Raw genomic sequence first — 12,718 nt, 5'->3', positions numbered from 1 at the left:
ATGATTTTGACATGATATTGATGTTTGTTTGTTTTAATAAGTTTTATTTATAATAAATCTAATTAACAACTTGGGTTTAAAATTTATTAATTCTATCAACCGAGGTCTAAATTTTCCCACAAGTGGTATCAGAGCAGGTTCACTCTGATTGGATTAATTTTCTGAGTGTGGTCCTTGACTCCCGTTGTCATGGATCGTGGGCAATCTTTTTTGATTCCTCTTTATATGATGAACTAATTATGCATACTGGAAAGTTCGTATGAAAGTTTTTTGCAGGCTTTAGGTGAATAGGTATGGCAAGCTGTTGAAGTTGGCTAGATTAAGCCAAAGGAAGCATCGGTGGATTGGGATGATGCAACAATCATAGCGACAAATTTTAACAGTAGGGCATTGACTGCTTTATTTTGTAGGGTGACCAATGAGGAATTCAAAAGAATATCATCCACAGAAGTTGCCAAGGAAGCATGGACCATTTTTGAGACCACCTATGATGGTACCAAGACAATAAAGACTGTGAAGCTTCAAAGACTCATTTTGAAGAAATAAAGATAAGACCGGATGAGACCTTTGATGAGTTCTATGCTAAACTCATGGATATTGTGAATTCTACTTTTAACATTGGAGAATTTATATCATAATCCAAAATTGTAAGGAAAATACTTAGGTCTTTACCTGAAAGATTCCATGCCAAGATCACTACCATTGAAGAAGTCAAGGACATTGATCAAATTCCTTTGACTGATCTTGTAGGGAACCTTCAAACCTATGAGATGGGATTAGGCTCAATGGGAAAGGTGGAAAGAGCAAAAACTTGGCTCTTAAGGGTATAGAGGAAGAGATTGAGGACTTTAAAGATGAAAATGAAAGTGAAGATGAGGATAAGGATCTAACCTTCATAACTGATGAGATTATCAAACTTCTTCAGTTTAGGAAAAAGGATAAGGGCAAACCTCCTAGGAAACCTAAATCCTCTAGGAAGGGCAAGAATGAGAAACCCCTTATTAAATGCCATGAGTGGAAATGTTTTGGTCATATGAGGATAGAGTGTCCAAACTACCTCATGAAGGAAAAGACTAAGAAGTCAGAAGATAAGGGGTTGGTTGCTACTTGGAGTGACACTGAGGATGACTCTTCTGATGAGTTTGTGGATGAATGTCATCACGTTATGGTCTTTGCTGCCTCAACCAATAAGGTGATTATGGAGAGTGCTATTGATAGTGAGAATTCTTCTGATGATGATGTACCTAAGAGGATGACCCTTCAGGAAGCCTATGATAAGTTATGCACTGAATTCATAAAATCTGAAAAGACTTCTCATCTTTTTAGAAAAGAGCTCAATGAGGTAAAAACTCAAAAAGCTGGTCTATTAGTCAAACTAGATGAGACTTCAAGGTTAGTTGAGACTCTTGTTGTGGAGAATGCCTCATTAGAAGAGAAGGTCAAGAATCTTGAGGTTAAGCTTAGTCAAGCTAGAACTCAAATAGAGAGGATGTCTAGTGCAAAGCTTGATGAAGTATTGACTGCTCAAAAGCCTAGTTCTGATAAAACTGGCTTAGGATATGTTGTTTCCTCTAGCCCCTCATCTTCTATGGCTTCTAGATCAAGGGCTGTCTTTGTGCTCTAATCTGAGAAAGGTGATACAGGTATGAAATTCAAAACTGTTTTGGCTAATTCTAAATCCATTGTTAGACCTCATGCTTGTCACCATTGTGGTGTTTCTGGATACATTCTTCCTAATTGCTTTAAGTTGTATCCTCAAAAGCAATTGTCCAAACGGTTGCAGGTTTCCTTTTAAGGACCTACACCTTTGTTTGGAGAGTTATTAAAAACTTTGAGCTTTTTAACTAAATTTCAGGAGAATTTTAATTCTTCTATGTCCTTTAGTAGACATACTAGGACACGTGTCTTTCCATCTTCACGACCAAAGACTCGTGCTGTATGGGTGAGAAAGGAGCCTAAGACTTAATTGTCTTTACTGTTTGTCCTCTGCTTTAATTCTTTCTATCTTAAGTAGGACTCTCTTTACTTGATTTCTTATCTGTTTTTGGAATCATGTTTTCATGCATCTGCATATTTCTATCATGCCTTCATGCATTTGCATCTTTCTTTCTGCTTTCATGTTATTTGTCTGTTTTTGTTTGGTTGTTTATTTTTTATTTTGTTTTGTTTTCAAAATAAAAATAAAAAGGAAAAATCAGAAAAATATAAAAATAGTGTGTGTTTTGTGTACTTTGGTACTTGTGTACCTTGGATAGCCATTGAAACAAAATTCTCTAAACTTTGTATCTTTTGTAGCTTAGATGAGCATCTCTATGCACAACTAAGCAAGTGAATTTTGTGGCTCTTGTTTGTGATGAGTAAGATTAAGTTATCTCTTCAACTTAACACTCATATCACTTTTTTTGATGGATAGGACTAGAAAATCCTAAGAGAAAGGCATAAATAACCATCTCACCACTATTGCCCGTCAATCATAATATAACATTTGTATGTGTTCAGCATAGCAAAAGTGCAGTGTCAAAGACACCTGTATGCTTCGGCATAGCAAAAGTGCAGTGTCAAAGACATCCGTATGCTTCGGCATAGTAAAAATGCAATGTCTATGTTTAACATGTTGGGTATTTCTTTTCTCTCTTCTATATGCCCATGCATGATATGCTTAAAAGAAAATATGCAAAGAAAATAAAAAGCAAAAAGATTAAAATGCTTTAAATATGATTGTAAGCGTGTTTTCTAGGAGATGTGGGAGTTATAGGATGTATCTCGAAGGTGATAGTCCCCATCAAACAATAATGATTGTGTGTCAGTTAAAGTTATTTTCTCATATCTCATATCGTCATAACATGTATACACACATGCAGTCTTGCGATGTTTTTCACACACAACACGCAATATTCTTTGCTACTCTTGATACATGTGCAGGTACAATGTGATTTGGCCATCACAAAGGTTTTACATATGCTAATGTATACTCACTAAACTGTCTTGACTTATTTTTGAAATATAAAATTGGTTAAACTTGTTTAGTATGTGTGTGTGTTTTAAGATATATGTGCTTAACATTTTTCTTGTTAAGAGATTTATTTTTCACATATTTTACATCTTTCTATTATCTTGTCATCCATAGCATCTTATTTCATTACATTCATGCATTTTTATGAATTTCTTGTGCCCCCTTGATCATCCTTGATCATCTTTATGTTTCTCGGGTAAAACTTTTTGGCTTATTGTACCCTTTGTCAATCATGACAAAAAGGGGGAGAAATTGTGGAGAATATGTGGTTTCTTTTTAAGATTCTACATGTTTAAGGGTAGAAATACATTCCTTTGTAAGGGGGAGATGTGTTTCATTTTGTTAGGGGGAGTGCTTACCTCCTTCTTCTTGTACCTTGGGTCATGTGACCATGTTTACATACATTGTGCCTATCTTTGATATATATGTGATGTTGTATGTCTTTCACCTATTTTTACATGTGTTGTTTCTTTTCTTTCTTTATACACATGTTTCTTATTACTTGTATGCAATCTATTATTTCTGTTTCACACAAAGATGCCTTGATGAGTTTTGTTTAAAGTGTTTCAGAAATACAGGTTGTCAAAGTCTACTTGCCATAAACTCTCTTCTTGCAACGTTTTTCAAGAATTTGTGTTAGGATAGATTTTATTTTATTCAACAAGTGAATATGAGTTAAGTGATTTATGACTTCTCTCATATGTTCATTTGTTTGTTGTGATTTTGCCATGGATTGCCAAAGGGAGAGATTGTTAGGACATATGTGGTTCATTTGTTAAGAACATATGTCAATATCATATACTATATATAATAGTAGAAGCTAAGAGAAAGTTGATTCCTATAATTAAGGAGGTGCTGACACGTTTAAATAAAAAAGTGATACATTATATTAGTTGGCAAGGATATAGCACCGTTTAAAAGCATCTCCGTATATAAATAAAATTAACCGGTTAAAATACTATGCACACATAGATAGAAATAGTGAGAGTGAGAGAGAGAGGGAGGGGCGATGAGGCCTTTCTCCTATCACTAAGTCTCTGTTCAATTTGTTAAAAAAAAAACCTCCGTTCAAAAAAAAAAAAAAAAACAATTCCAGAGCACATATTTATAACAGAGTGATGCGTCCCTAAGTTCTTCGCTGCAAAGAAAATCCATACTATCACCAAATACTCCGACCAATTTCATCGCTGATATATTAAGCAGATTAGCGGTTAAGAGTGTCACTGTTGATGGAGCGCTTGAAGTGGGTTTGATGAATCCAGGCTTTGAAACGCAGAAATATCTAAGGCCGCCCATTGTACGGGGAAAGAGAGCAGATTTTGTCAGAACCATACACCGAACAGCAAAAGCAATCCCCTTCACTCCATATTCAGAAGGTACGCATTGAATTTTCCTGGAACTTCTTACCGGCGAAGAGAGAAATATCAAAGACTGGCCATCACCATTAGTTTCTCCACCACCGTCCGTTCCATTTCTAGATTCAGACCATCAAATCGCTAGAATCGACATCAACAATGGTACATTTTTTCCTCAATTTTGTAGGTTTGGGTATAAAACGTTACTTTTAATTGATTTTTTTTTTTTTGTTCGGTAGGTTTAGTTTTGATTCGTTTTTGTTATGGGTTTTTGGATTCTCTATCAAAATGTTTGTTTTCTCACTTTTAGATATTTGCTTTTTTTTTTCTTTTTTTTTTTAATAGATTATAGAAATCACTAAAAATATTGATTTTAGTTTGGGTACTTTTGTTTCTAATCTTAACGAAATCTTTGGGATTAAATAATTATAGAATTGAATGTTGCATTGATACTTATTTTAGGTTTTCCTGCCACAATACAGTTGAGAGCGAGATACGTTGCAGAAATACAAGGAGAACCGAGAAAGAGAACAATAGAGCGAGAGATTCAGTCTGAACTGCTACCGGAACTGCTACCGGTTAGTTTTTCTCTTTGCTTTTCAGTTTATACATTAAATTAGATTAGGTTTTTATAATTTTGCTGGATTGTTTTTTATTTGACATTTTGGGTTATATTTTTTTTTCCGGGTATTTGGTTAAATTAGATCAGGTTTTAATAATTTGGCTGGATTGTTTTTAATTTGACTTTTTGGGTTATATTTCTGATTAAGGTGTCTGAGTTATTATTATTATTATTATTTTTTGTTTTGTTTTGGGTATTTGGTTAAATTGACGTGTGGGTATCTATTTATGGTGTCCAATTAAAACTCAGATGAATGGAATGAAAGTAGTGAGTTCCATTCTCTTTTGGATACTTTAAAGATTGAAAGAGAGCAATAGATTATTGGGTTTTTTCCTTTTCTAGGTATTTTAGAAGAAGTAACGTGGATGTATTTGTTTCTGTTTCTGTGATGTGGCTGTATTTCTGCTGCTGCATATTCTGCTTTTGCAAATCAGGTTCAGGATTTCTGTATAATCTGTGCTTACAGGGGGGCTGAGTGTAATATTTGTTGCTGTTTCTGTAATATATGTACATGGGTGTATTTCTGCTGCTGCATATTCTGTTTTCTACAAAACAATTCAGGATTTTCTGCATAATCTGTTCTTACAGGGGGGCTTAGTGTAATATCTATTGCTTTTTCTGTGATGTATGTTCATGGCTTTTTTTCTATTGTTGCATATTTTGTTTCCTGCTAAACAGGTTTAGGATGCCGGGAAAAATTGAATCCAATCATCGCTAATTAAGTCTAAAATGCTTATACTACTTGAATTTCAATTTGTCTTCTTCAATATATCTATATTTTAATTTTTTTTCCCCCTGCTTAATTGTCTACGGTTCTTCTTTTACCCTTTTTAAAAAAAAGATTGGTTGATTTTCTTTCTTTGGATGCTTTGGTTTGGTTTTTAATTTTGGTAACATTAGGGACTTATCCTTTGATTTATTGTAGTTAAAAGTAAAATTTCACCTTGGATTGGTTAAAATCTTTATGTAAAAGACGAAAACAAATTTTCCAATTCAAGTTTGTGTCAAAAAGTGATATTGTTTAATGTTAATTTTGCTGTAATCTTTAACAGCATGATCAAATGAATAAAATAAATACATTTTCCCCTTTTGTTCTGTTGCTGTGAAGTGAGAGGTATGATGTGTTGAGGTATGAGTACAAAGTAGATTTACCTGCTAGGCTGACCATTATTTTAAGTTATGTGTGTTCGGCTATCTGCATAAGTTCATTAAATAATTGAATATGTAAAACGATGCTGTATTGAGTCATTTTATGAATAGGTACAGTTGTGCTACTGGCAAAATGCATCCATCCGGATCTTCAACACTAGTTGGTGGTGCCCAGTTTGTTTCACCTGCACTGATTCATCTCACTTTTAGATATTTGCTTTTTTTTTTCTTTTTTTTTTTAATAGATTATAGAAATCACTAAAAATATTGATTTTAGTTTGGGTACTTTTGTTTCTAATCTTAACGAAATCTTTGGGATTAAATAATTATAGAATTGAATGTTGCATTGATACTTATTTTAGGTTTTCCTGCCACAATACAGTTGAGAGAGAGATACGTTGCAGAAATACAAGGAGAACTGAGAAAGAGAACAATAGAGCGAGAGATTCAGTCTGAACTACTACCGGAACTGCTACCGGTTAGTTTTTCTCTTTGCTTTTCAGTTTATACATTAAATTAGATTAGGTTTTTATAATTTTGCTGGATTGTTTTTTATTTGACATTTTGGGTTATATTTTTTTTTTCCGGGTATTTGGTTAAATTAGATCAGGTTTTAATAATTTGGATGGATTGTTTTTAATTTGACTTTTTGGGTTATATTTCTGATTAAGGTGTCTGAGTTATTATTATTATTATTATTATTTGTTTTGTTTTGGGTATTTGGTTAAATTGACGTGTGGGTATCTATTTATGGTGTCCAATTAAAACTCAGATGAATGGAATGAAAGTAGTGAGTTCCATTCTCTTTTGGATACTTTAAAGATTGAAAGAGAGCAATAGATTATTGGGTTTTTTCCTTTTCTAGGTCTTTTAGAAGAAGTAACGTGGATGTATTTGTTTCTGTTTCTGTGATGTGGCTATATTTCTGCTGCTGCATATTCTGCTTCTGCAAATCAGGTTCAGGATTTCTGTATAATTTGTGCTTACAGGGGGGCTGAGTGTAATATTTGTTGCTGTTTCTGTAATATATGTACATGGGTGTATTTCTGCTGTTGCATATTCTGTTTTCTACAAAACAATTCAGGATTTTCTGCATAATCTGTGATGTATGTTCATGGCTTTTTTTCTATTGCTGCATATTTTGTTTCCTGCTAAACAGGTTTAGGATGCCGGGAAAAATTGAATCCAATCATCGCTAATAAAGTCTAAAATGCTTATACTACTTGAATTTCAATTTGTCTTCTTCAATATATCTATATTTTAATTTTTTTTCCCCCTGCTTAATTGTCTACGGTTCTTCTTTTACCCTTTTTAAAAAAAAGATTGGTTGATTTTCTTTCTTTGGATGCTTTGGTTTGGTTTTTAATTTTGGTAACATTAGGGACTTATCCTTTGATTTATTGTAGTTAAAAGTAAAATTTCACCTTGGATTGTTCATTTTGTATATGCTATCATGCTAGCAAAAAAAGGAGTTTCAGCGTTTTTCTATTATTGGATTTGAACCAATGACTTACTGCTTACTATTCAAAGGGGGGCGGAGCACTAAGAAAGAGAAAGCGTTATCACTATTTGAATGATGCAGCAGCAAGCACGCTAAGATCAAAAGGGAAAATAGCAACTACAAAATTCAATTTAGTTTTCAGTTTCTATTTTCCATCCTACCTGATTTGCTGCTTTTGAAGAGTGATTGAAATTGTAGAACTTTGAAATCTGAAAGTGTATATTTATCAGTGTTAGCTAATATTAATTTTCTGTCATTGATTGTATGGAATTTTCAACTTAGTGCTATTTTTACCATGTTTTTAACATGTGAAAGCAATCAGCTGGATAAAGTTTAAAAGATTAAAATAATAGTGTTGAATGGATGGTCCAAATTGATTACTAATGTATCTTACACACTTTGCAACAAATTTTTTCTTTAAAAAATGATTTTATGAGCCAAATTTCTCTTCTACTTATGAGATTTCAAATGATCCCGCACATTGCGTGGGTTAAACACTAGTTTTATATAGTTGGCTAATCCTTTAACAAAACGCACTTTACTTGTATTTGGAAAGATCTATGATGTGTTTAATACTTCAAGAAACATGTTGTTCAAGTCTAGTATTAAAGCCATGAAGATTGGACCAAGAAACAAGTGAAGAAAAGGTATTCAATAAAGTTGGACAGATAGCTCAACACTTGCGGACAAATAGCTTGATAGCTGCTCGACACCTCCCGACAGCTGGCTATCTATTGAGCTCTTCAGTTGACTGTTATCGCAATCTCGACACCTTCTCGACAGCTGGTGGATCGATCGAGAAAGCTCCTGTCCCCTCGACAACTTCTCAACACCTCCTCGACACCTAGCTATCTATTGAGGTTTAATGAGGCTCGATAGATACTATCTATTGAGGTATCTATCGAGGTTACGAAAATCAAAATTTTCAAATCTGATTTTTGGGCCAGGCTTTTGTATTTGTGTAGGGTTTCTTTTCTCACAACCCTAGACCTATATAAGGCTTATTTTAAAGGCCGTCACATAAGAGAGCAAAAGGAGAACATATGCAAAAGGTGGCCGATGCTTTATTCTCTTTGAAAGAAGCTACTGCGTCTTTTGCGCCTTAGGGTTTTGTAACCAAGTGCTTCTTAATCTTCATTGTTGATGAAGTGAAGAACTTTGCAGCCAACATCTTATTCTAGTTAGTGATTGAAGTCACGTACTGGGATCCGCGTAATTGGTTAGTCACGTATTGGGATTCGTGCATCAAAGGGTGGCGTTCATATATTGAAAAGTTCAAAGATTCTGAAATGGTAGAAGGTTTCTGCTGTGAGTTCATCTACGGGGATTGTAGAGTCTAGGGACAAAGGTTTTGTACTAGATCTGAAACTTCTCTTTACTATAGTGGATTGCTTTCTGGGAAGGTTTCCCCCCAGGTTTTTACTATGAAACTAGTTTGTTTCATTAGTTTTCCTGGGTCATCATATCTTGCCTTATTTATTATTTACTCTACATGATTTTGACATAATATTGATGTTTGTTTGTTTTAACAAGTTTTATTCATAATAAATCTAATTAACAACTCAGGTTTAAAACTTGTCAATTCTATCAACCGGGGTCTAAATTTCCCAACATATCTAAAATTATAGAAGCAGGGTTTATTAGCAAATTAATTATAACTTTTGCAATTCAGATTAGTCAACAAAGGGTGGAAAATTTTTGGTTGTAAAAAAAAAAACTTTGGAAACCCTTTTTCTTTTTCTTTTTTTTTTTCTTTTTTTTCCCCCTTTTTTTTTAATTTTTTATTATTTATATACTTAGGTGCTACTACTACTGGGTAGAATAGTATCATCTATCATTGAATTTGTAGGAATCTCATCATCTATTACTGGTTCAATTTCATTATTATTTGTGTCCTTTAAGATTGAAATTTCTTTTAATAAGTATATATCCTTGGGGATTGGTGGTTGGAGAAATTTAAAGAATACTTTTGTTTCCAAAATATTAGTACATATTCTATTGTCTGTCGTGAAAAATGGGTTAAGTAAGGCCAAAAAAGGATTTCCTAGTATAACTTTAGAGGACAACTTATCTGTCAAGAAGAAAGGTGTTCTAAAATTGATACCATTATTATGTATATATACCTTAGTTAGTTTATTACTTATTTTAAATCTATCGCCATTAGCCTGAGTTAATCTGTCAGTTGTTGATTCATAATACTTAGAAGGTATTAATCCTTCTTGTATACAATTCATATCAGCATCTGAATCAACAAGGGCAATAACTGTCAATGAGAATTCTTTATGAACAACCAAGGTTATTTCAATGTACCATTTTCGGAATATCATTCTGTCAATTGTATTTTAAAATTCATCTTTATAACCATCTCTGTGAGAACTTTCACCATTGTAATTGTCTGTCAAGAAGAGAGGAATCTATCAGGGGTTTATTACAAAATTTAATTNTGATGCAGCAGCAAGCACGCTAAGATCAAAAGGGAAAATAGCAACTACAAAATTCAATTTAGTTTTCAGTTTCTATTTTCCATCCTACCTGATTTGCTGCTTTTGAAGAGTGATTGAAATTGTAGAACTTTGAAATCTGAAAGTGTATATTTATCAGTGTTAGCTAATATTAATTTTCTGTCATTGATTGTATGGAATTTTCAACTTAGTGCTATTTTTACCATGTTTTTAACATGTGAAAGCAATCAGCTGGATAAAAGTTTAAAAGATTAAAATAATAGTGTTGAATGGATGGTCCAAATTGATTACTAATGTATCTTACACACTTTGCAACAAATTTTTTCTTTAAAAAATGATTTTATGAGCCAAATTTCTCTTCTACTTATGAGATTTCAAATGATCCCGCACATTGCGTGGGTTAAACACTAGTTTTATATAGTTGGCTAATCCTTTAACAAAACGCACTTTACTTGTATTTGGAAAGATCTATGATGTGTTTAATACTTCAAGAAACATGTTGTTCAAGTCTAGTATTAAAGCCATGAAGATTGGACCAAGAAACAAGTGAAGAAAAGGTATTCAATAAAGTTGGACAGATAGCTCAACACTTGCGGACAAATAGCTTGATAGCTGCTCGACACCTCCCGACAGCTGGCTATCTATTGAGCTCTTCAGTTGACTGTTATCGCAATCTCGACACCTTCTCGACAGCTGGTGGATCGATCGAGAAAGCTCCTGTCCCCTCGACAACTTCTCAACACCTCCTCGACACCTAGCTATCTATTGAGGTTTAATGAGGCTCGATAGATACTATCTATTGAGGTATCTATCGAGGTTACGAAAATCAAAATTTTCAAATCTGATTTTTGGGCCAGGCTTTTGTATTTGTGTAGGGTTTCTTTTCTCACAACCCTAGACCTATATAAGGCTTATTTTAAAGGCCGTCACATAAGAGAGCAAAAGGAGAACATATGCAAAAGGTGGCCGATGCTTTATTCTCTTTGAAAGAAGCTACTGCGTCTTTTGCGCCTTAGGGTTTTGTAACCAAGTGCTTCTTAATCTTCATTGTTGATGAAGTGAAGAACTTTGCAGCCAACATCTTATTCTAGTTAGTGATTGAAGTCACGTACTGGGATCCGCGTAATTGGTTAGTCACGTATTGGGATTCGTGCATCAAAGGGTGGCGTTCATATATTGAAAAGTTCAAAGATTCTGAAATGGTAGAAGGTTTCTGCTGTGAGTTCATCTACGGGGATTGTAGAGTCTAGGGACAAAGGTTTTGTACTAGATCTGAAACTTCTCTTTACTATAGTGGATTGCTTTCTGGGAAGGTTTCCCCCCAGGTTTTTACTATGAAACTAGTTTGTTTCATTAGTTTTCCTGGGTCATCATATCTTGCCTTATTTATTATTTACTCTACATGATTTTGACATAATATTGATGTTTGTTTGTTTTAACAAGTTTTATTCATAATAAATCTAATTAACAACTCAGGTTTAAAACTTGTCAATTCTATCAACCGGGGTCTAAATTTCCCAACATATCTAAAATTATAGAAGCAGGGTTTATTAGCAAATTAATTATAACTTTTGCAATTCAGATTAGTCAACAAAGGGTGGAAAATTTTTGGTTGTAAAAAAAAAAACTTTGGAAACCCTTTTTCTTTTTCTTTTTTTTTTTCTTTTTTTTCCCCCTTTTTTTTTAATTTTTTATTATTTATATACTTAGGTGCTACTACTACTGGGTAGAATAGTATCATCTATCATTGAATTTGTAGGAATCTCATCATCTATTACTGGTTCAATTTCATTATTATTTGTGTCCTTTAAGATTGAAATTTCTTTTAATAAGTATATATCCTTGGGGATTGGTGGTTGGAGAAATTTAAAGAATACTTTTGTTTCCAAAATATTAGTACATATTCTATTGTCTGTCGTGAAAAATGGGTTAAGTAAGGCCAAAAAAGGATTTCCTAGTATAACTTTAGAGGACAACTTATCTGTCAAGAAGAAAGGTGTTCTAAAATTGATACCATTATTATGTATATATACCTTAGTTAGTTTATTACTTATTTTAAATCTATCGCCATTAGCCTGAGTTAATCTGTCAGTTGTTGATTCATAATACTTAGAAGGTATTAATCCTTCTTGTATACAATTCATATCAGCATCTGAATCAACAAGGGCAATAACTGTCAATGAGAATTCTTTATGAACAACCAAGGTTATTTCAATGTACCATTTTCGGAATATCATTCTGTCAATTGTATTTTAAAATTCATCTTTATAACCATCTCTGTGAGAACTTTCACCATTGTAATTGTCTGTCAAGAAGAGAGGAATCTATCAGGGGTTTATTACAAAATTTAATTCTATCTTTTATGCTAATTACTTATGTAGCTATCTAGTCAATCATGCCTTTTAAGATGAAATTTTCTAATTTTAATTCCTTCAGTTCATTTTTTAGGTTATTAATTTCTATTTGTAAATATGTCACAGTTGTAGGTTTATTGGGTTTAAATCTATTAGTAATTTCTGAAAAATTATAAGTTGACTTATAATCTTTTAGATCTATTTCAAATCTGTCAGTCTGAGTTAGGGATTCTTTTAATTTAGATAAATAATCCTTCCTAGA

General features: G+C 33.2%; 1 long non-coding RNA gene across 3 annotated transcripts; it reads left to right on the top strand.

The window, feature by feature from the left end:
* Positions 1–3,979: 3,979 nt before the first annotated feature.
* Positions 3,980–6,332, top strand: LOC136067879 (uncharacterized). 3 transcript variants are annotated; one of them, XR_010629287.1, is made up of 3 exons: positions 3,980–4,530; positions 4,851–4,946; positions 6,257–6,332. It is a non-coding gene; the product is annotated as an uncharacterized LOC136067879 (long non-coding RNA). The 3 variants fall into 3 exon arrangements; XR_010629285.1 differs by having other exon boundaries at positions 6,251–6,332; XR_010629286.1 differs by having other exon boundaries at positions 4,831–4,946; positions 6,251–6,332.
* The last annotated feature ends 6,386 nt before the right edge of the window (positions 6,333–12,718 follow it).

Source organism: Quercus suber, unplaced genomic scaffold (genome assembly GCF_002906115.3).
Source record: "Quercus suber isolate HL8 unplaced genomic scaffold, Cork oak 2.0 scaffold_89, whole genome shotgun sequence".
Taxonomy (NCBI): Eukaryota; Viridiplantae; Streptophyta; class Magnoliopsida; order Fagales; family Fagaceae; genus Quercus; species Quercus suber.
This window is presented reverse-complemented; position numbering and strand designations above follow the sequence as displayed.